This window comes from Armigeres subalbatus, chromosome 1, assembly GCF_024139115.2.
Source record: "Armigeres subalbatus isolate Guangzhou_Male chromosome 1, GZ_Asu_2, whole genome shotgun sequence".
Taxonomy (NCBI): Eukaryota; Metazoa; Arthropoda; class Insecta; order Diptera; family Culicidae; genus Armigeres; species Armigeres subalbatus.
In genome coordinates this window covers 256,729,622-256,753,199 of record NC_085139.1, presented here as the reverse complement: position 1 = coordinate 256,753,199, position 23,578 = coordinate 256,729,622, and the positions used below count along the sequence as shown (strand labels likewise).

General features: G+C 37.5%; 1 protein-coding gene across 5 annotated transcripts in view; it reads right to left on the bottom strand.

Moving 5' to 3' along the window:
- The window catches only part of LOC134206892 (uncharacterized), a 343,495-nt gene that overhangs the window by 115,397 nt on the left and 204,520 nt on the right, over nucleotides 1-23,578 (bottom strand). The window lies entirely within an intron of this gene.

The window sequence follows — 23,578 nt, the reverse complement described above, 5'->3', positions numbered from 1 at the left end:
CTACCATGACATAGGGATGTGAACAACAGTGCAAAATCATTAGATTTTTTTTTGTGTCTTTATTAAGGAGACTTTCAGCCCGAGGCTGGCTCGTCTCCGAAAATCATTAGATAATTATCCTCACAATTTCTTTGATATGAGCATATTATTTACATAGTTTATCCGGTAAGCCGATATCGAGAACTCAGCACCCGAAAAATTTCAAGACAAGCAACGGACCGTGATGTTTTGGATATGCTACTCGTTTCATCTGAACCGTTTATAAATAGAACTCGTGGATGGCCCATAAAAAAGCGAAATATTCGTTTTCAGAGGACGCAAAAATTCTTCTGAAAAGGAGAACTTTTCATATAGCAGCATAAACAAAGACAATAGTGACAGCGAAAATAGCTACAGCGATTAGCGAATTTAATGCTTTAAAATTATTTTGTGTAGTATCTTAAAAAAGCAAAGCAACTTCTTGAATGCATTTTCATTAATACACTTCTAATATAGCAATAAAAGTTATTTGTTTAAACATGTCTTACATTCGCTTACAACTTGACAATTTAAGTATTAAATTAAAGTCCATTACTTGTACTTTGATATGCGTATGAGATTGTTTGCCACAATTTGCCCTATACTTAGTTACAACTACATCAAATATGACTAAAAAATCCATTAAAACTGTTATAACTTTTTTATTTTTCAAGTTTTTAAGGTGCAATTACCACCAAACGACGTATTTTGTTATTATCTATAACTTTCTAGAACAAGCAAAAAATGTAGAATTGAAAATAAAAAAGCTATGATGGAAAAACCATTTTTAGGGGGTTGTCGGAATAAAACGTAACAAATCTTCAAAAGTAATGAAATTACGAACTCGGTGTCTTCGACAAAGTTTTTCAGGAGAACTTTTACCACAACTTTTGTGAAGACATTAACCTTGTCCATTGTAAAACAGAAAAAACAAAATTTTTATCTCACTTTTAGAGGGATTGATCAGTACGCTGAATACCTTCAAAGAAGCGCATTTACTTACTGATCAAATGTCTCGAAGAGACCATCACGCTAACTTGCATAATAAAGGTGATATTAATTAAACGCGCTTAAAACACGGTTTTAGTCACTGTGCATCGGGGCTAGTTACGCCAATGATTATGTCCATATAGTACCCCAACATTGTATTTATGTGGATGTTTGAAATACTGTAGGTTTTTTCTATACAGATTCTGATTTACCGAAATGTAGGTGAATATAAATTGTCTATTTTTTTCTACTCAGAGAATGCATGATTAGCTTTAGAGGTTGAGATGTGATGTGAATTTCACAGCTAGTATTGATCAATACACACTTATTTTGTTTATAGAACTTAACAAGTTTAGAGTTGATCAATAAATGTCTGATGTATAAAAACATAACATCCTATTGGTCATTTCTCTTTCATTCGTCTCAAGTTCATGTTAAGCGATTGGAATCTATTAGTTGCAATCAAACGGTCGAAAAGGACAGAAGAACGAAAAAAAAAATGTTGAACTGGATAAAAGGTCTATCAGGAACAAGTTGACAACAAGTTGGGTGTATTCCAAAGGAATATGTGAAATGCACTTCAAGCAAAGTTAACATGCACAGATAGTAAAATCCATTGAACTTTACGCTAAAAATCATGCACACTATTATTAGCGTAATTCCACACAGGATATAGCCTAAATGTATATAATATTTGACGTGAATCATCAATATTGCATACAAGTTGTAAGCAATCTTGTTAGAAAGAGGACCATTTCATCGAGGAATAGCGTAAATTTCCGCATGTCAAGTTTTACGCGCTGTTTATTTTTCATATTTTTTTTCTGTGTAGGGGAAACTGGACTCACATGATTCCCGGGGACACATGATCTGCCCCTGTTTTCTCGAAAACTAATCACATTTTTATACCAGTGATAGGTGCAAACGAATCCGTTAGATAGATTATTAAATCTGAGTAACATTTGATATTAGTTACTTTATGTATATTGGTTTTAGACAGGTTTTATTAGTTTAGCATTCTCAACCCTGTTTTTCTTCAAAGAAAAAAAGTTTAAAAATATTGAATATGTCCAACCAAAACGTACCAAATATTTACTGGACAAAGTTTTATTATTGTAGAATTGAATAAACTCATTCAATTAACTATTGATTATTTTCCATTGAATACAAAAAACAAAACAAGATAAATACTCAACATGGACACACTTGATCCCCCACTGTTTGGACACACTTGATCCCGATATTGCATATATTAAAGCGTTTGTTGTATACCGTCGCATATTATTGTATTGTATGTAACTAACCTAATTCTTTTCTAGTTAAAAAGTATAAATAAATTAAATTTTTCTTTAATTTTGTCAATCAGACAATACACGCGCAATTTGAATTTTTCAATAGCCTTAACCATTAACCAGAACAAAATGTAGTTGAACATACTTAGTTTTGATTAGTTTTATTAAATGCATTTAAACATTATTTTCAACGAAAAAAAGTGTAAATTAAGCTTTGAAAATACTCAACAAATCACAGGGCTTAAAATCAGTATTGTTCGATCTGGTATTAATTTTTTTTCCGTTTGAACTAGGAGAAGTTTGCTTACAATCACCATTTATTTGTAAATCTTCTTAAAGAGTTTTTAATAATAGGTTCATTCATCATCTTTTGGTCAGTCGTTTAAGAGAAATCGCATTTGTGTAACAATAACACGCACTACAAAAATGATGATGCGTGATAGTACCATATTGATGTATGAAGTCATCATCCTGGTATGATCACGGTTGTGGTATTGGTAGTCGTCTGGCGATCTCGATGTATCGTCGTCTGGGAGGCAATGGGTCAAATAGGGGTGAGAATGGGTCACTGTTTCAGCTACTTAGAATGCTGGTAGAATAGATTAAATGCATCTGAGGGCAAGAAGACCAAAATGTAAGAGACCTTTTTGAACAATTTTGCTCTACTACCTCTAGACTCCCGGAGAGAACGATGACCCATTCTCACCCCCAGGGCCCAGACCCATTGTCACCTCCGATGGCGGTATCACCGTATTTTTTATGGGTCCCAAAACAGGTATTAAGGGATATTTACCATAGACCATGGCATTTGCAGTGTGGCCATTTTTCAGAGATTTAATAGAAAAATTATATTCTAAAATTACAAAGATATATTTATGTATCGATCGAACATTTTTGGTATCTTAACTGTATCAATCACAAAGAGAGATCCTCTTGGGAACATCATGGTTGTCGTGACATGACCACTGCCTTTTAGTGGAGTGAATGGTTTGCAGATAAATCATAATCACCTACGGTGTGTCTATGGGGAAATATTATTTTTCAAAAATCAGTATCCCTGAAACACCCACCACGTGAAAGTATATGCTCTCCTCTTTCATATAGTGAGTAAACTAAAATGTTCTATCGGAGGATCTAGAACAACTTTTATTTTTTTCACTATTTTTGGTGCAAACTTCATAGAAATCTCAAATGATAGCTGATTTACCCCCCCCCCCCAAAATGCATGGAAAAATGACCCCCGATAGAACATTTTAAAAATGCACCTACGTGAAAGAGGAAAACCTATACTTTCGTGTAGTGAGTGTTTTAGAGACACTGATTTTTTGAAAATAAGCCTCTTCGGACAAACACACCGTGCACCAGTGTTGTCCTACACTCAGTGCAAAATAATCTGCTCTTTGATTTTACTCAATCCAAACGATTTTATAGTCTTAACCTGGGAGCTGCGGATAGAGTCAAAATGATTGTCAAAAAATCTCCAAAGCAAGCTGTCAAAAAGTATCCATCGCATCGAGAGAGTTTGTGAGCATTCTGAGCGCAGTAGAGAGAGTACACGTGTAAATCAACTCATACTAATTATAGTTCATTTCTAACAAAACTCAATTATTTGGTGCCATTTTAAACCTATCGAGGAATAATAATAAGTGAACAGAATGATTTAATTTTACGATCGGCACAATAATTTATGGAATGCAGTAAATCGACGTGATCTTTGAAATATTTTTTTAAAAGATAAACGTAATGATAATTCGATGTGAGAAAATCGTAGCGTGTACATTGAACACTGAGAGGAAATTTTCGGGCTTCAAGCAAAATATCTTGAAAATTACAATCGACCGAGTCCGCAGCTCCCAGGTCTTAACTAAGTAAGTTCAACTAATAGAAGAATTTGAATTTTCTAAACTGTCAAAAAAAATGCACGCCGGAGCCACAGGAGCGCGCGCGCTGAAAATACACTCCAGTGTATTTTCAGTGCGCGCGCTCCTGTGGCTCTGGCGTGCATTTTTTTGACAGTTTGCCATGACATTTAGTTAAGACTATAAAATCGTTTAGATTGAGTTAAATCAAAGAGCAGAATTTTTTGCACTGAGTATAGGACAACACTTGTTAGGATTTGAGGCTAGACCAATTCAACCTTTGATTAGACTTGGAAGAACCTATACATGTTCAGCTCATAAAGGGATCAATTTCCCTATATGGGGATCAAGTCTCCCGCAAGTTTTGAAAATGCCAAATTTTCTATCTTTCGGCAAAATCGATTTTTTGGTAACTCTCATTACTTCCAATGACGTTTTTGAATAGCTTATTAAATTCTTAATCAAGTCCATCAAGAAGCGTGCAAATATGTGCATGTTTCATCGAGAAATATCCTAAACAAAAAGTGGGGATCATGTGTGTCCAGTTTCCCCTACTTATCTCATCTATAAAGTTGAAGAATGAGTAATTTTCAAAGAAGGAGTAATTTTTATGAAACAATTTTTTATATATCTAGATAGTTTTGTTACAAATAAAAAAGATTGTTGATTTTTTTTTATTCATGTATTTATTTAGTAGGCACTCTGTGTTCTTAACCGCTACTGTGCCGTGATCTACTGTGGTATTCTGCTGTACAGAATCCACACAGAATCTATTTTTAGATATCCATTATTCGTTGTTGTCGTTGCCAGTTCATCTTTGTCGTGAGTAGATTGTGTCCGTTTTTCCATGTCGTGTATCCAATGATCGTTGTTGTGTTCGGTTGCCATTTAATCAGGGTAACGTTGGAGAAATGCCTCCGAGAAGAACAAGTTGTCAGTCGTCATCAGGCAGCCGTCACGGTAAGGCGCCAAAACGCCACCGTACGGGCTGCGGATCCGGTGACTAACGAGGGTTTGGTGGAGGGGCTGGGAATCGAACCCATGACCATTCGCTTATAAGGCGAACGTGTAGCCAACTACGCTATGGGGGACCCCCTGAGATTGTTGATTTATAAAATGAATAAAACTTGTATTGTGCGAGACAGAGTGGCCTACACAGTTGGTGAAAAAAAAATTGCTCATTTATTTTTCACTATTTCTAACAGGCGCGCGAATTGAAAATATACCGACGTGTAATACACGCCGATGTATTTGATGTGCGCGTGCTCCATCTAGTCATAGTTGTACTCACTGATTGAATTCAATTTAATTATTTAAAATTGTGAAAAATTAAAGAGCAGAGTTTTTGCCAACTGTGTAAGACAACTCTGGTGCGAGATTTATTCTCTCCGTATCAGTTTCTTGTCTATTTCGACCTTTCGACATGTTGTTCTTTTTGATGTTGTGTTTTTTTTACCTTTTGTCCCGTTCTACGTTTTGTCTTTTCGACCTTTTGTCCCGTTCGACATTTTGTCCCTTTCGACCTTTTGTACTTTTCGACCATTTGTCCCTTCGACCTTTTGTCTTTCGATCTTGTGTCTTTCGACCTTTTGTCCCTAACCCTGCCAAAATATATCATTTACCTTAGTAATAAGTTAACTCATTTAATAGTTTTACACGAATCTCCACTCGATGTCGTCTGATAGAACTGCAGTTTGTAGAATAATCTTTCGAAGAATCTAATAGATCTTTTATAAGCGCATCCAGGACAATCTCAGCATTTCTACTCGTTATTACTGTGCTATCCAATGCAGCCGTGACATTGTGTGACAATAAAATTGCGACTGCAATTTGTTCATCGTTCTAAGCTTTAATCTCACGCTTGATAGGTTCATGCGAAGTACCAAGGATTCTAATTCCTGTTGCTACACAATTCAATTGGTTTGACAAGTATGACAGAAATTTATGCTGTCGGTTGTACTTGAAGCACATCTTTCCTAGAAAATCTTCTCTTGTATGCCCAACAAGTGATACTTGAAAGCGGCGAGATATGCAGAGGGCTGATTAAAGGTGCTGACTACTGGTCCGTCAGTCAATCCCGCAATTGTGCTTTTAGTCTACAACAGCTAAACTGCTGTATTCATAGTCTGATTTGTGTCTAGGGTTTTGATCTTGATTTCGATCCTATTTGGGGACCCTGAATTAATTTATGCCATATGGCACCAGCAATATAAGGTCTGTGCTTGGAATCGTTTCTATTTACAATTTTGTCGCCTATCTATTCCATTCAAACATTTTTCACTTACAACCCCGACCATTTGTCGGACGAAAGTTTAATCCTGATGGTCTTGGTGGTTGATAATACTATTTGTGCGATCTGCACCAAGAACTGCTTGTCAACGGATCGATGCGATGTCTCGACGGATCCCCTTAGCGAATGTTCGGGCGCAAATTCAGCGGATCGCCCTTCACAAACACAGGCAGGTTATTCTGTTACAGCAGATTTTTATAACAGCGCTTGTTATAAAACATGTACCATTAGTAGTTAAAACAACAAAAATTGTAACAAAATCTCTTCTAGTTTTAACAAAAATATATCTAAATATGTTATTAATTGAACAAAAATATAACTCGATGTGTTACATGAATAGAGGATAAAATAGCTTATACATTAACAAATTATGTTACAAATGTTAATTAATGTTAAAATCAAATTTATGTTAATTAATATCCAGCTGCTTCAACTTTGAATGTAGGTTCAAGTTATACTGGAACTGTTACCTTAATTTTTTTCAATTCCTATCTACCAAAAATGTAGGGATTTTTTTGACGTAAACTACGTCTAAGGGGAAGACTCGGATAAAGGGTGACAAATGAAAATTTCCAAATTCGAGACCGTCACGAAATCATGTAAGATTTCAAACGTCAATAGATCCTTTATCTTCCAATGGATTTTCGAGATTTTATTATCAATCGAATAGGAAACTCTCCAGCAATTTTTAAAGCCCATTGAGCTCTACTTTTGTACGGTGATTCGCACAAAAAGAACAACAATAGAACCAGAGCAATTACCGCGGTCGGAGCAAAAAAGTAGTGTTTATGGACATGGACATGTTGATGTAAGCAAGAGGTGATCATTAAAATTGATTATCAACTATAAACAAAGTTATCTTACTTTTTAGGAAGCACCCCTTTAAAATAACACTTCAAAAGTCATACAACAGTCGGAGAAAGGAAAGGCATCATCACCAAATTTGGGGTTTTTAAATGAAAATTTTAAATTGTCATATCCAACCATTTTCATATATTGAGTTACGCTATTTTTGTTCGAAACACAAATGAATTGGTTTGCGATCGAACATGATTTGCGGAAAACTACACATTACACGCGGCAAAACGTTTACCAAAACGAACCTCGCTGCCTCCCTACCAATTTTTCTAAATTTTTCTCACCTTTTTGAATGTACTCTTCAATTTTTGTTTCTGCTAATTTCTGTGGCTTTCTCAGCAACAAGAAACAATTGAATTGAAGTAAGTGTAACAAAACAGGTATAAAAAATGGTTATGGAAAATCACAATGTCCGAACACCACAATTACATGGTACATCTAACAAATCTAGACCAACATTTGAAAAGGGCGTAACAGCCAAAATTTATTCCTTCTGATTATTTGTCCACATATATGTGTGGCCCCAAATGGCCGGAGCGAATTGTTGTGACAGCAGCTCTCCATGGGTGCGTGTGCACGCTGCGGAGGTCTGACCAGAAGAGGCCGAGTCATGGCTTGCTGCGCACTTGTCGACACGCTGAGGTGTTGATGTATAATCACACGCTGATGGTAATATACTCAAACCCCACATTTCCCTTCTTCTCTCATTAAAAAAAAGGCAAAAAAAATCCTCTAGCATAGAACGCTTTGATTTTTTTTAAGTTATTTGCGCGAGACGAAGATGAACATATTGCTTTTGAAAAACCGATGATTTTCTTTGAAACTCCAAACTGAAATGAACTCCAAAATAAACTTGTCTGATCATAGTGGTTTTTAATCGCAGAACAACGAAATGCAACTCAATAGGTTGTATCATTTAAATGTTAAACTAAATTGGTTATTAATCTCACAAAAACATTTTATATTGTAGCAATAATCAAATATCTTAAACCTTCCATTAAATCCAATTACGAGCTTCATATATAGTAATACCAGAAAGCTGACCTTCAGCATATCGATGTTGAACTTGCTAACAACCGCTTAGAACATGTGTTCCCAAACTATGGGCCGCAACTCTTAGGGAGGTCGTGGGCTGATCAATGACGAGTTGCAAAAGACGAATCTTGATTCATTCTTTTGTCCCTATTTTGTCCCACAAATCTATCACAGCCATTAGATTTGGATCTATGTAGTGAATGGAGAACAATAAATTTTGAGATTTTGTCAAATACAATAATATCCAAACAATTCAATCCAATTCCAATAAAAATCCAAGCCACATTCAATCCAATTCCAATCAACATCCAATCTCAATTCAATCTAAATCCAACCCAAATCCAATCCAAATCCATTCCACAGTCAATCCGTATCCGTTCCATATCCATTCCAAAACCGCTCCAATCAAAATCAAATCCAATCCAAAACCAATCTAAATCCGTTCCAAATCCAAATTCAATCAAATGCAATTCTAATCCAAATCTTAATCAAATCCAATTCAAATCCAGTCCAAATCCAACCAATGTCTAATCCAAATCCAATCCATATCCAATTCAAATCCATTCCAACCAAATCCAATTCCAACCAAAATCTAATCCAAATCCTATCTAAACCCAACCCAAATCCAATCCAAATCCATTCCATATTCAATCCAAATCGAACCAAAATCTAATCCATATCCAATCCATATCCAATTCAAATCCATTTCAATCAAATCCAAATCCGTTCGACTTCAAAGTAATATAATGATGAGATATGAAGCAATTCATAATGGTTTGTTCAATCTAACGCAAACTTATTTTTATCCAAATTCTAAAAGCCAATGTGGGAGGGTCGTAACCAATATGCGATTGTGCTAAGTGGGTCGCATGTACAAGTAGTTTGGGAACATCTGGCCTAGGATATGATATTTATCTAAAATTTCGCGGAGATATAATACTTAAATGAGATAGCATAAGTATATACCTAAATTTTAGACTTATGTTAACCAGTCCATTTAGTAAGCTTATGCGGTATTTCGAAAAATTTCGTTTCAGGTGGTTCGAAACGAAATTCCGCGGAATTTCGCGGAATTTAAGCATGGCGAAATCTGTTTTCTCGATTTCGTTTCGTTTCGTAAAATTACAAAAATTTCGCTAGAAAAAACTAGCTTCTAACGAAATTTAACGGAATTCCGCGGAATTTCGAAACAAATTTAAACTACTCCATACTTTACATTATTAAAATTTTTGGCTGCGCCGCTGAACAAAACCATTAAGTTGTTATCAAAATTTAGGTCATACAATTTTTTCTATTAACGCTTACTACATAACCCCATTCTTAGTCGACAGATACGTAAGTAGTTTTCTTCTATAAAACGTCATCAGTGTTTCTATGATTTAAATTTTGTGATATTTTTTTTTACTATTTGCACAATATGAATGCGGAATCGATCGTGTTGCTGCTGGTCATAGGACGGCAGCTAGTCCGGGAGAACGCGAAGTGAAAAAAATCTACCTCGCGTAGCAGAAAATTGTTTAACCAGTGTGCAATCGATCGTGTTAATGCTGATCACGCCAGGGAGAACGCGTGGGAGAGAGTGTGGGAGAGCGCGAAGTTATAAAACTAATGTTTGCATCGAAGAGCACAAAATTATCTAGTGCGGAATCGATCGTGTTGTAGAATATTATTAAACGAAGCACATTGATCTTGCGTTGGATTGATTTGAAACACAATTTTCACCTTCTTGCTTTCAAAATAACTTCGTTTACAATAAATATTTTGTCGCTCAACAAGGGGTTTCACATGAATTACCTTCTCAACCAACGATCCCTTTTCCAGAAGCGCTCACGGAGATGCAGAGCATTCCTCGGTCTCTTAAAACAATGAGTGTTAAACAAATTTTCCTCTCCTAATCCTAAATTGACTATAAGCACGTGACCAGCATCTTTATTGGTCATGAATTGGAAACTCCGAAGCAAGTATACAATAAGAATAACTTTTTTGTATCCCAAGAATATTATTTAATTGGTGAGCTGGGCATATTTGCTGTTTCTCGGCCAATCATGATTAGCAACTATGATGTGTATAGTTAATAAAGCTAATAAGCTCTTCTTTGACTATTTGCACAATATGTGAGGAACATTGCAGATTTGTGGGCATTTCTAGATCTTCGCGCGGAATTTGCAAAAAAAAAACTTCGGGGCGGGTTGAAAGATCATTAAAATTGCTGAGAATTCTTTACTTATGATTGCTTTCAGCACATACTGACCATAACAGCTGTTCTCATATTCCAAGGACACACAAACACACACAATAGCTCAGTTTGTCGAGCTGATTGTATATAATACTATGCTGCCGCTAACCGCAAGTCGAGCACATCTGTATATGGACGCCCATGCGGTTAGCGGCAGTATGGGTCTGTGAAATTCAATCTGAAATACATATCTCTATGCTAGGGTGGCTCAAAAAACACTTTTTCATTTTTTTTTATGGGCCGCCCTCTTCTAAATTGTGCCGTCTAACTGCAAATCACTGTTTTTGGATGTTTCTGGATACATTTTTCCATATAAACTTCCAACGAGTTTAGCACCGCCCAAACTTTGACCGATTTGACTGAAATTTTGTCCAGAGCATCAGGGCATCAAATAGAACCGAATAAGAGGGCGGCCCATCGAAAAAATTGAAAAAAGTTTTTTCCATACTAATTTGAGCCACGCTACTATGTATTTTAGAAAGTTGCACAGGATTCTTCTAGTGAGCAAATGTATGCTATATATGTAGACGAAGAATAAGAAGGAATAAATTTGGCAGATACGCCCTTTTCAAATGTTGATCTAGTAATATCAATTCTATAACTGCGTATACGCCTGGCAGATGTGGATACATAATTAAGTATCCCACTAAATAAAAAATAAATCTAAGCATTCTTTTTCAAATTTTGACTAAGTCAATACTGTAAAACCACGCTGACAAGACAATATGAAGTAAGCTTCAGCATAATTACATAATTCTTAGGTGAACTAAGGTTTTAAACGAGATTTGAATCCGTATATGAAAAATCCCACAATTTCTTTATTTTTATATAGGTACTTACTGATATAAAATTGATCAGATTCGGGAGCACACGCTCCACGATGAATTCCTTTGAAAGCGGCACAAATGCTGGGGTATTGCCTTATCACCAATGGTATATGCGGCGAGAATGTGACGATTTATCATAGATTGCCTCTTCAGTTATAATAACTCCCAAAACAGTTATTCGACTTCGAAAAAGTGGAATCAGAATTACGTCTATAATGTAAAACCAATTCAATAAAAATTCCGCGGTAGAAAAATCAAAATTTCGTTTCGTTTCGAAAAATTTCGAATTAAATGAACCTTGATTTCGTATCGTTTCGAAGTCTCGAAAGAAATCTATATTTCGTTTCGTTTCGATCCGAATCACCATAGAAATTTTAAATTTCGTTTCGTTTCGTTTCGTTAGAAAAAAGTGTGTTATCGCATACCCTTACCATTTAGCCAATAACTCCAAACTTATGACTTTGTGAATGCTGGCAACGTTTTTTGAGCTTCGTTGGATATCTCATCCAACGGGTAATTCCACTACGACTACTAAGTCAGTAGATTCCAAAATAAGAATGTTGGATATCTCATCCAACGGGTAATTCCACTACGACTACTAAGTCAGTAGATTCCAAAATAAGTTTCAAGATAATATATTAAGCCTTCCAAACAACTTTGTAGCATACGATAGATCTCCATATCTCTCAGATTTCGATAGAACTAGCTTTACTGGTAGTCTCATGTACACTATAGTCGCCAAGTTGTACATTTCAATCTAAATTTATTTTAACAAAAATAAATGCTTCCATGACCCACCTTGGGATTTTGTAGATTGTCAACTTTTTTTTTTCGGCAGTCTCCCAGACACGACTTGTGATATTGCAAACCACAAACCAGCGGTCTCCCATGCTTAGTGATTTTCCAAACCACAATCCATTTTCCATCGGTCTTCCAGACGCGCTTTGTGATTTTCCACAAACCACAAACTATTTTCCAGCTCTTCCAGGCGCGCTTTGTGGTTTTCCAAACCACAATCCATTTTCCAGCGGTCTTCCAGACACGCTTTGTGATTTTCCAAACCACAATCCATTTTCCAGCGGTCTTTCAGACGCGCTTTGTGATTTTCAAACCACAATCCATTTTTCCAGCGGTCTTCCAGACGCGCTTTGTGATTTTCCAAACCACAATCCATTTTCCAGCGGTCTTCCAGACGCGCTTTGTGATTTTCAAACCACAATCCATTTTCCAGCGGTCTTCCAGACGCGCTTTGTGGTTTTCCAAACCACAATCCATTTTCCAGCGGTCTTCCAGACGCGCTTTGTGATTTTCAAACCACAATCCATTTTCCAGCGGTCTTCCAGACGCGCTTTGTGGTTTTCCAAACCACAATCCATTTTCCAGCGGTCTTCCAGACACGCTTTGTGATTTTCCAAACCACAATCCATTTTCCATCGGTCTTCCAGACGCGCTTTGTGATTTTCCAAACCACAAACTATTTTCCAGCTCTTCCAGGCGCGCTTTGTGGTTTTCCAAACCACAATCCATTTTCCAGCGGTCTTCCAGACGCGCTTTGTGGTTTTCAAACCACAATCCATTTTTCCAGCGGTCTTCCAGACGCGCTTTGTGATTTTACAAACCACAATCCATTTTCCAGCGGTCTTCCAGACGCGCTTTGTGATTTTCAAACCACAATCCATTTTCCAGCGGTCTTCCAGACGCGCTTTGTGGTTTTCCAAACCACAATCCATTTTCCAGCGGTCTTCCAGACGCGCTTTGTGATTTTCAAACCACAATCCATTTTCCAGCGGTCTTCCAGACGCGCTTTGTGATTTTCCAAACCACAATCCATTTTCCAGCGGTCTTCCAGACGCGCTTTGTGGTTTTCAAACCACAATCCATTTTCCAGCGGTCTTCCAGACGCGCTTTGTGGTTTTCCAAACCACAATCCATTTTCCAGCGGTCTTCCAGACGCGCTTTGTGATTTTCAAACCACAATCCATTTTCCAGCGGTCTCCCAGACGCGCTTTGTGGTTTTCCAAACCACAATCCATTTTCCAGCGGTCTTCCAGACGCTCTTTGTGATTTTCAAACCACAATCCATTTTCCAGCGGTCTTCCAGACGCGCTTTGTGATTTTCAAACCACAATCCATTTTCCAGCGGTCTTCCAGACGCGCTTTGTGGTTTTCCAAACCACAATCCATTTTCCAGCGGTCTTCCAGACACGCTTTGTGATTTTCCAAACCACAATCCATTTTGCAGCGTTCTTCCAGACGCGCTTTGTAGCAATACAACCCTTTGCCTTGTGTTTTTTTTTAATTATCAGATATTTTAACACATTAGCACATTACCGATTCAACTTACCTTTTGAAATCAGCGTCAGGATCCAACAAATCTCCTGGCAGGATCGCCAAAATGTGTGGCCCCAAATGGCCGGAGCGAATTGTTGTGACAGCAGCTCTCCATGGGTGCGTGTGCACGCTGCGGAGGTCTGACCAGAAGAGGCCGAGTCATGGCTTGCTGCGCACTTGTCGACACGCTGAGGTGTTGATGTATAATCACACGCTGATGGTAATATACTCAAACCCCACAATATACAGCTATCAGAGCCGTAGCGTGGACTCCCAGCGCCCTTGGCGAAACCGTTATTGGGCGCCCCTTACTTTCATGCATGTTCAAAACAAATGACATGATAAGAGCTGTTTTTTTTAAATCAACATTTTTGCGTGGTGGATTTAATAAATGTTTGCTTTATGAATGAAGGATTTTAAAAAAAGGCCAGAACATTTCTAAAAATCCCTTTTATAGAAATTTCAACGATTTTCTGAAAGATTATTAAATAAACCTATGCAAATAAAAAAAACTAGATCCAGTAGTGCGTGTGTTACTGACACAAAATCCAGACTTCCTTGTGAATTCACGCACTAGTGGATCTAGCTAGGCCAATAAAATCCATCTCTCAACTGTGCCGGTCAGCGATTGAATCACTTTCGGACGTAGTCGCAACAAGAGGAACCCTACTTTGGAGTGGATTGAATGACCTTTGGAATCGGCATTAGACCTTGGTCGGTGGTTCGAAAGAACTACTTGACTCATGGTGTTAGGGTAGGGTGTTTTTCGGCTGGATAAGATCTAATACTCGGAACTTGACTTTCTCAGTCTAAAAAATCAGGACGATGTTTTTTAAAAATGCCCGACGTTTCGGCCGATTAGATGTAGCCTTTTTGACTACAACTTAATTGTAAACCACTTTGATCAGTGGTGGAGAGGGTGCTTTCATGCTTGCTTTTTGTAAAAATTTGGAAAAGTGATTTCAAGATTGGGTTTGTTTTCTAACATACAACAGCTGCAACGTCGGACAAGTAAAAAACCATCGTCCTTATTCTTCAGACTGAGGAAGCAAACTAGTAGAACTACTGGACTTTAAATGAAATTCAATTTGGAGAGAATTGGTAGAAGGTAAGAATAGTGATTTGACCAAGTCGTATAAAAGAGACAACTCCGGGCCTATTTGGATCAAGATATATCAATTCCTAGAGTGGGCCTTTCGGTAGTTTGGTGGCATTAGTTGACTTGACCAATAAATATCAACTTTGAAATAGATCGGTTGCCATCATTACTGAGATCCCTCGATGCAGATTCTCGTATTCAGCATGTCTTTAGAAAAGTGCCTCGTAACGCTTTAGTTACCAGATTATATACACCCAAAAGAAAAAAAATCAAATTTAAAATACCATCGAATATTGAACGCCTTTGTATGTTTTTTCACCCTTATACAATGGTCTGGTTTAAAGGAATCGAAAATTTCACAGGATCAAATGCGATTGAACTCCCTATCACTACATCTGTTATTCGGAAACGGCTTTGATTTATTATTCACGAACGAAAATTATACGCGTTTTTTACAGTCTACTTTGTGTTTTGCCTTTGGCATGTTTAAGTCTTCAAGGGCTTCCTCCTCAGAAACTTGTTCCAATCTTCTTTTCATTTATATTTCCTGTTCCTTTCTATTTTCACCTGCTTCTTCATCAGGTAAATGATAAAAAAAAAATAGTCAGTGAAGATGCTCCTTGAGCCTGCGTTCTGTTATCTGTATCAGTTATTGACGGCAAAAGGCCTTTCGAAAATTAGTCAAACGGTTGATTGCGGATGTAGTCCCCAAGGGAAACGCCTATTAAAAGCTTGAATCTAAAACACTTTGAACCGATAAATTTGAGAATATACCAAGGCTTTTAACACGGTTTAATTTTAGCCGATCGAGACCCTCAGCATCAATAAAACAAGGAATTAACCTCACCACAAAAAATCACGAAAAAATCGGAGAAAATTTAATGTCGAATTCGTTTTTAAACCTGGGTCAGTGCCAACCCGAACCCTGAATAAAAAAACGTTTTCAGTTTCATCTGTCATTGGATATGGTGGTGGGCGTGGCATCGTGTTTGTTTTGATTCGAAACATATGATCGACACCATGCCGGACTTTACCAGTGCACTGGCTGTTTGTGGGCCACAGCGAATCAGATCATGATAAAAATGATCAAGTACGCGCTCTGATTTTCTCGAAATACGAAATTTACTTTTGGATTGATATATATACCCCAGATTCTCTGTTCCTTTTCGGTTCTTCAGGAATTCCTCCGCAAGTTCTTGCAGGCATTTACTTGGAGTTTCTTTCCGGAATTCATCCGGATGTTTCTTCAGGTATTCCTTCGGAAATTTCTTCAGGAATCTATTCAGAAGTTCCTTTTCTTCCTGAAGTTACGTTCGGAGCTCGGGAGTTCGTTAGGAAAGTTCCGAAGTTCCTTAAAAATTTCCTTCGGAAGTTCCTTCAGAGAATCTTTGGTACATTCCTTCAGGAATTCCTTTGAAAATTTCTTCAGGAATTCCTCCCAAAAATACTTCAAAACTTCTTCCGGAAGTAATTCATTTGGAAATTCATTCACGAAATCCTACTCAAATTCATTTAGGAATTCCTCCAGAAATACCGTCAGGAATTCCTCCGGAAGTTCCTCCTGAATTTCCTCCAGGTATTTCTCCGGTGGTTCCTCCGGAAGTTCCTCCAAGAATTCCTCCGAAAGTTCCTCCAGAAATTCCTCTGGAAGTTCCTCCAGGGAGTCTTCCGGAAGTTTTTCCAGAGATTCTTCCAGGAATTCCTCTAGAACTTCCTTCAGGAATTTGTCAGGAAGTTCCTCCAGGAATTCCTCCGGAAGTTCCACCATAAATTCCTCTAGAACTTCCTCCAAAAATTTCTCAGGAAGTTCCTCCAGAAATTCCTCCGCAAATTCCTCCAGAAATTCCTCCGGTAGTTCCTCCAGGAATTCCTCCGGAAGTTCTCCCAGGAATTCCTCAGAAAGGTCCTCCAGGAATTGCTCCAGCTGTTCCTCCAAGAATTCTTCCGGTGGTTCCTCCAAAAATTCATTCCGGAAGTTTCTCTAGCAGTTCCTCCGAAAGTTCCTCCAGGAATACCTCCAGAAGTCCCTCCAAAAATTCCTTCGGAAGTCCCTACCGAAATTTCTCAGGAAGTCCCTCCAGAAATACCTCCGGAGAAATTCGTGGGGGAGCTTTCGGAGCAATTCCTGAAAGAGCTTCTGAAAGAACATCCGGGAAAATGATTGAAGGAACATCCGAAGGAATTCCTGATGGAATTTCGGGAAAAATTTCCGGAGGAACTTCTGAAAGAACTTCCGAAGGAACTTCCGGAGAAATTTCTGGATGGACTTCCGGAGGTACTTCTGAAGGATGTTCCGGAGGAATACCTGGAAGAATAGCTGGTGGGATTCCTGGATAAGCTACCGGAGGAATTCCTGGAGGAACTTCAGGAGGATTCCTGGAGGAACTTCCGAAGGAATTCCTGGAGGAGCTTCCGAAGGAATTCCTGGAGGATCTTCCAGAGGAATTCCTGGAGAAACTTCCAGAGGAATTCCTGGAGGAACTTCCAGAGAAATTCTTGGAAGAAATTTCGTAGGAACTCTTGGAGGAATTTCCAGATGAACTTCTGGAAAAAAATTATGAAGGAATGCCTGAAATATTGCTCTAATACATTCTTGGAAGAATTCGCAATGGAATGCATACAAGACTTCAAGGAGGAATACCTGAAAGAATTATAAGAATTCTTTGAAGAATTTCCGTATGATTTTTTGAAGAACTATTTAAATAAATAATTAAAGGGGGAATTTTAGAACAAATTGCAATTTGAATTATCGAAGGCTCATAATATTTCCGTTTAAAACAAATTATCCTGGGATTACTGAAAAAAGTCCTAAGGGATTTTAAATATAATGCAAATGTAGACAACTATCATAAAGAATAAAAATTTCCGTAAAACGGCTTTCGATGCGCATTCTTTATTAAATGCACAAACAGTTTCGTTTTTACTCTGGTTTGCATTTCCCTTCGGCTTGTTTATTCCACTCATATGGTTTTGACAGTTGAAGTGCAGTTGTATTGGTGAACCTGGTGCGAAACCGTGAAACAACACAGTGCGAACCCGACAGCTTTGGGGTTGGATCTAGTGCGAACCTAGTTCCAACCTGAGCGAATAAAAAAACACTTTGACAGCACTTAGGTTGGAACTGGTTCCAACCTAGGTTGGAACTTTTTAAAAACGAATTCGACATAAGTGGTTCTAGAGGCCTCTAGTGGTATCCATCCAACCGCGTAAAAAACCTTGATGAGATTTATGTCATCATTTCCTATATGTAGTTCAATTCTGGATTTCGGCGCCCCCCTAAGACCTGGCGCCCTTGGCGGGGGCCAACCTGGCCAACCACACGCTACGGCGCTGACAGCTATATATATGTAGACGAGGAATCAGAAGGAATAAATTTTGACTGTTACGTCCTTTTCAAATGTTGGTCTAGAAATCATCATCATTATTTAAAATATGGCTAGTATGGACCATCTTCACATAATCAGAATGCATTAGATTGATTTTAATATTGTTGGTTCAAACCATCTAAAATAACGCGAAATATCAAAATTTTAAGCATTTTTATTCAATTTCAAATTTTGTACAAAGCTACCACCCACTACCACTGATATCCCATGCCATTAAAAGCCTTTTCAATTGCTTCCTTTTGTACTTAATAAGCAAAGGAGGGAGCTCTGCAAGTATCGTTTCAAGAAGTTTCCGGTATTGGGAGGTGTCTTGCGCTGGGGGATCTTCCCCTAAATAGTTAATAAGCCGCCTTACCTTGGGAAATTAATATCTTATGATCTGCTTTACGTAGTTTACGTAGGGCGGTCGTATCTTGTATATAACTCTTCTGATTTTTTCGGTAAAAATAAACATAACACATTATGTTATAATCATGTTATGTCGATCATGAAATTGCCTTTCCTCCATTTTGACAGAGAATTTATAACAAAATTATTACAAGTTTTGTTATTTGTAAGTTATGACTAACTGGTCGGTGCCTCTGACAAATCGTTTCGCGGAATTATCTCTTCGGTTCCTCATCCGTTGAGAGGTTCTCAATCCTTTGGTCATTGACAACCTCGAGATGTTCCTCAAACAAAACCCTCCAACTCAACAAGTCGAGTTAAGTACGAGACACTGAAGACGACCTTACTGTTGAGGTCGAAATAGGTATCTGTCAAGGTACAATTAAGTGGTGGAATTAAATGGGATTGTACAAACTCGTCTTATGACAAGTGAAGACATTCCGCTAAAAAGCTCAAATAATTTTCTTAACAAAATCGATTAATAAGTTTTACCACTACCGCTTGTTTGTTGTACTCCATCACGAATGTCTTCCTCTTGTTGGTCATTTAAATGTCTGTTGTTAATCCCTTTCGTATGTTTTCCTCAGTCGTTGTCTCCCAAGAAAATATTATCGTTACAGATGTGAAACATCGCCACAGCTAAGTGAACACCAGCATTGTAATTACACAGATAAAAATATGTTGTGATTTTAAATGTATTTTCATGCACATGATTGGAGCATGCAAATAAATGTAACATTCAATCGATCTCACTTGTCTCTTAAATCGAAATCAATTTAAACGGTGTTTGCTTGTAAAATTCAATCAAATTGAATATCGAATTTTAATTCGTTTGATGGGATAAGCTGCAATTTTACACGTCGTTGAATTTTCAAAATTATTTGCTGTGTACTTAGGCACTCTAAATGCCGTTCCTTTCGTACTGTATCATTGTATTCCATAACCTCGACCAAAACCCCGAGTTTTTCGGGTAAAGTTACGTATTTGCAGAATTATGGGGTCAAGACAAGCTCGTGGTCTAATGGTCACCGCTTCTGCCTTATAAGCAGGAGGTCGTGGGTTCAATTCCAGGCTGTCCTTGTCCTACTTTGTATTTCTATATTAGTTCTTTCTGTGTTTCGTGTTATACCAAAACGATTCCTACTGTTATAACCTTCCACAACACAACCCAACCCAACCCAACACAATCCCAAAACCTCCCGTGGCATCATGAGAGGTCGTAGAGTTCTCTGCATCTTTCTTAAGTAGGTGTCAACAAACCATCCTTCCCTTCCTCAGCATTCGCAAGGGCGTGGCAGGACAGATCTCTACTATTGGAGAATGCATTGCTTCCATCTAAGAGATAGTGATTGTCTCAAATCAATATCTGTGGTAACGGATGAAAGTGATGCTACTCTCATACAATAGTCTTGGCTTGTACCACCTACGAATTTGTGCGAACTGCTAAATGCTAATGCTAATTTATTTGAGGAATTCATGGAATAATGCTGAAGAAATTTCAAAAGAAGGAGGAAGAATAAGGAAGTTTTTGAAGGCATTGCTTAAAAAATGAAGGAGTTCTAACCAATTTTCGATGAAGCTTCTAATGGAATTTGTTAAGAAATTCTTAAAGAATTTTTCAGAGCGATTGTTAAATAAACTTCCGAAGGAATTCCTTATGCAGAAAGAAATTTGTTAAGGATTAAGATAATTTTGGAGAAATTTGCAGATAATTTCGAAGGAATTCTTAAAAGAAGTGTCAAGATGCTTCGAATATTCTCAGAAACTCCAAGAATTAGAATTTTCTATAATTGTACAAAATCTAGAATTTTTGCATATGCCCAGTTTTTATAAGGGTTTTGGTAGGTTGTTATACATAATTGTTAGAAAATCTAACAATCACTGGTTGGTTGAGGCAGCGAGGCGACAGCATCCCAGTTCTGAGTTACAATGGCAGTAAATATGAAAAGAAGAAGCGTTTTCAACTGATGCTCGCAATATACCAAGTGGTTTTGCAATCGTACAAAATTGATTTCAATATAAAAACTAGTTACTCGGGACAAACAATGGAAAAGCATTCACAGTAGGGATTTAATTATTTTGCTAAATTGGTTTGTCAAATAATTGTCCTAATAGCACAAATCTAAAAACAAGGAAAGCTTATTAAATAAGTGGCTTTGGATTATTTTGATAGATAAAGAAAGTAAATATTGTTAAATAATTAATATGCTACTTAACTTGAAACTCCTGAGATGCAATGATTTGCCTACACCAATGGCAGATCCTAAAAGAATGGGGCGATTTTGGCATGTATACAGACCCCATATTTTGCGAGTCACCTACAAATTTAGGTACCCGACTGAATGAGGTCCTGGCTTAGACGAATTCCGAAGATCAGTTTAACAATTCTAGACAACATTTGAGAGTAAAGGTACTTATTCCTTCTGATTCTTATACGTGGACGAAGAATCAGAAGGAATAAATTTGCTTACGCCCTTTTCAAATGTTATCTAGAATTATTTTATTTTACTAGATGGAGCCTCATTCCAAATCTCAACAATTAATTAACCAAGACAAGTGTGTCATTCTCGACTTAGAGACACCATCGCTTGAGGTAGATTTGAAATTGAATTCTGACGAGTTCCACCTTAACAACATTTATGAACCACCACGTTGAATTGCTTCACAGATACGTATTTACAGAATCGATTCTCGACTCGACTCAAGTTAATTGATTTTTTTTTCGATTAGTCATCGGCAAATTATGATCGGTGCCGCACCAACCCTAAATCATCGGCGGCGGCGGCGGCGCACAAGTCTAGTTGTGGCATAGATGCTCGTGGAAGAACGTTCTCCCAGCAGAAGAAATGCGACGAATCAGCAGCATTCGGTAGCAAACAGGATTTTGATGTGCTAAGAGACGGATTGACGTGAGCTTTATTAGACATTTGATATCCGCATCTGAAATTAGTAACCTGATCAAAACAAAGATTTACATGTTTGGGAGAAAATCATTACTTAGAAGAAGAAGAATACTTAGTTCTGATTTCGGTTTCCATTCGAATAAAGATTTTCTTAACTGAAAAGGTGGTGTGAAACTGGTACAGTTTAAAATTCGAAAATTAAGATAAACAAAACTGAGGAGGTGGCTTTTTTTTAAATTTTGCACATACGTATAAGTGTATAGATTTGATTGACGTCCAATATTTAGCACTCTTGGTCTAATTTTATGAAATTTTTCGAAAGTGGTTTAGTTTATAAAACGAGATTATTGAAAAATTTTGCTACTTTATTCTAACGGAAAATTAATCGTTGGAACATTTTCAATTTTATTTGAAATATTCCTATGGTCATAAATGTATCCACTTCCATAAGAACAATCTAAATTTCTTTCATTTATTGCGCAAAATTATTTAAGAATAAATATTCATGAAGTTCCAAACTTAATTTCTAACTGTTTAGTCGTAGTCCAGTTCGGTCCAATATGTCACCAATTTTCATTTTCAATCCTGATCATTGTTGACAAAGATTTAAATTCATTCGCTCACCGTCGTGATCCACGTTGATGTGCAGACTGTTCCCAGCAGCGGATGCTGGCGGTCCGGAATTTTTCGATCGTTACCAGCTGGCGCGCCGTTTATGTACATACAGCGCCCGCTATCATCGTGACCAAAATAATGGTAATCGGAGAGAAAAGTAACATTTTCACTACCTTAGACAGCACGAAGCTTCTTCACTGTAGCCTCAAGCATGATTGCCAGCGGTTCGTTGACGAATCAACACAAATCAACAATAATTTCCAAAATTCTGATTTATCTCAGCGACAAAATGGAATTATGCGCAATGATCACCGCACGCTTCCGTTTCGTTTATTGACTGGCCTATTAGAATTGTAAATCCTCTTCCGGGTCGGCACCGAAACTACACTGGGCCAGCCTTCAGCAAAGTGTTGCAGAAGATTCTCACATCCACTGGCGATTCGTTGATTCGATCTGTCAACAAATTTTGAATTTTCGACACGCGGTACTTCGATGGCGTCTACCACGCGCGTAACGAGAACACCCAACTTCAAAGCCAAAATTGATCTCTTATGTTTCCGATGTCCAGGATCCAACGTCTTGCACGCGATCGCGACCGAAAGCTTAAACCAGACTAGCCCTGTGGCCCGATACAAAGATATATTTATAACTTTCGGTTCGAGATGATGCCGCACACCAGAGGGGAACAATGTCGCACGCGCTGCGAGACTTGTGTGATTGACTATGTCGCGTCGTCGCTCAGAAATATGTAATGCGAGACGAGAGATCTCGTTCGATTGCCAAAAAAGAAAAACGCGTAAAGGCAGTAGTTCTCAATGGGGTGGCTTGATATTGATGAAAAGTATGAGCGTATGTTTTACTTCAAAAATCTGATTGACTTTGAGTAGTGTAAAATAACAGCTGATTCATGTGATCTTCAAAATAAAGATAATACTGATCTAGTTACTAGTTACTCACAGTGAAATTCATTATTTGAAACAGATTGCGATTGTTATTTGATTCATATGGGATGTTGCTAGGTTGATTTACACGTCATCGTTAAAAGCCAATCCAATTAAAATAATCACACTTAAGGTCTTCGAATCATACTGACTTGGATTAGATTTGACAATATTTTAGGAATTGCTTAGCTAAATTAGGATATTTAGGATATTCTGAACAACAGCAAAAAAAATCCGACCTCATATTTACTTTTATCGTTGCAAATGGAATGAAAGAAAACCACTTTCGCATGAGTTGAAATAAAGGGATAATCACTAACTATTTGTAATTATGTGATAGTAGGATAGATTTTGAAACTTTCACGATGTTGGATATCCTACAAATAGCTTAAGGTCCTCTAAACGAAATAAATACATCATTAATCTCGTCGTTCTTCTCGCTAACGTGAATGGTCACTGCCTAAAATTACAAAAATGTTTTTACTACTTGGTATTTTATGGGATGAACATA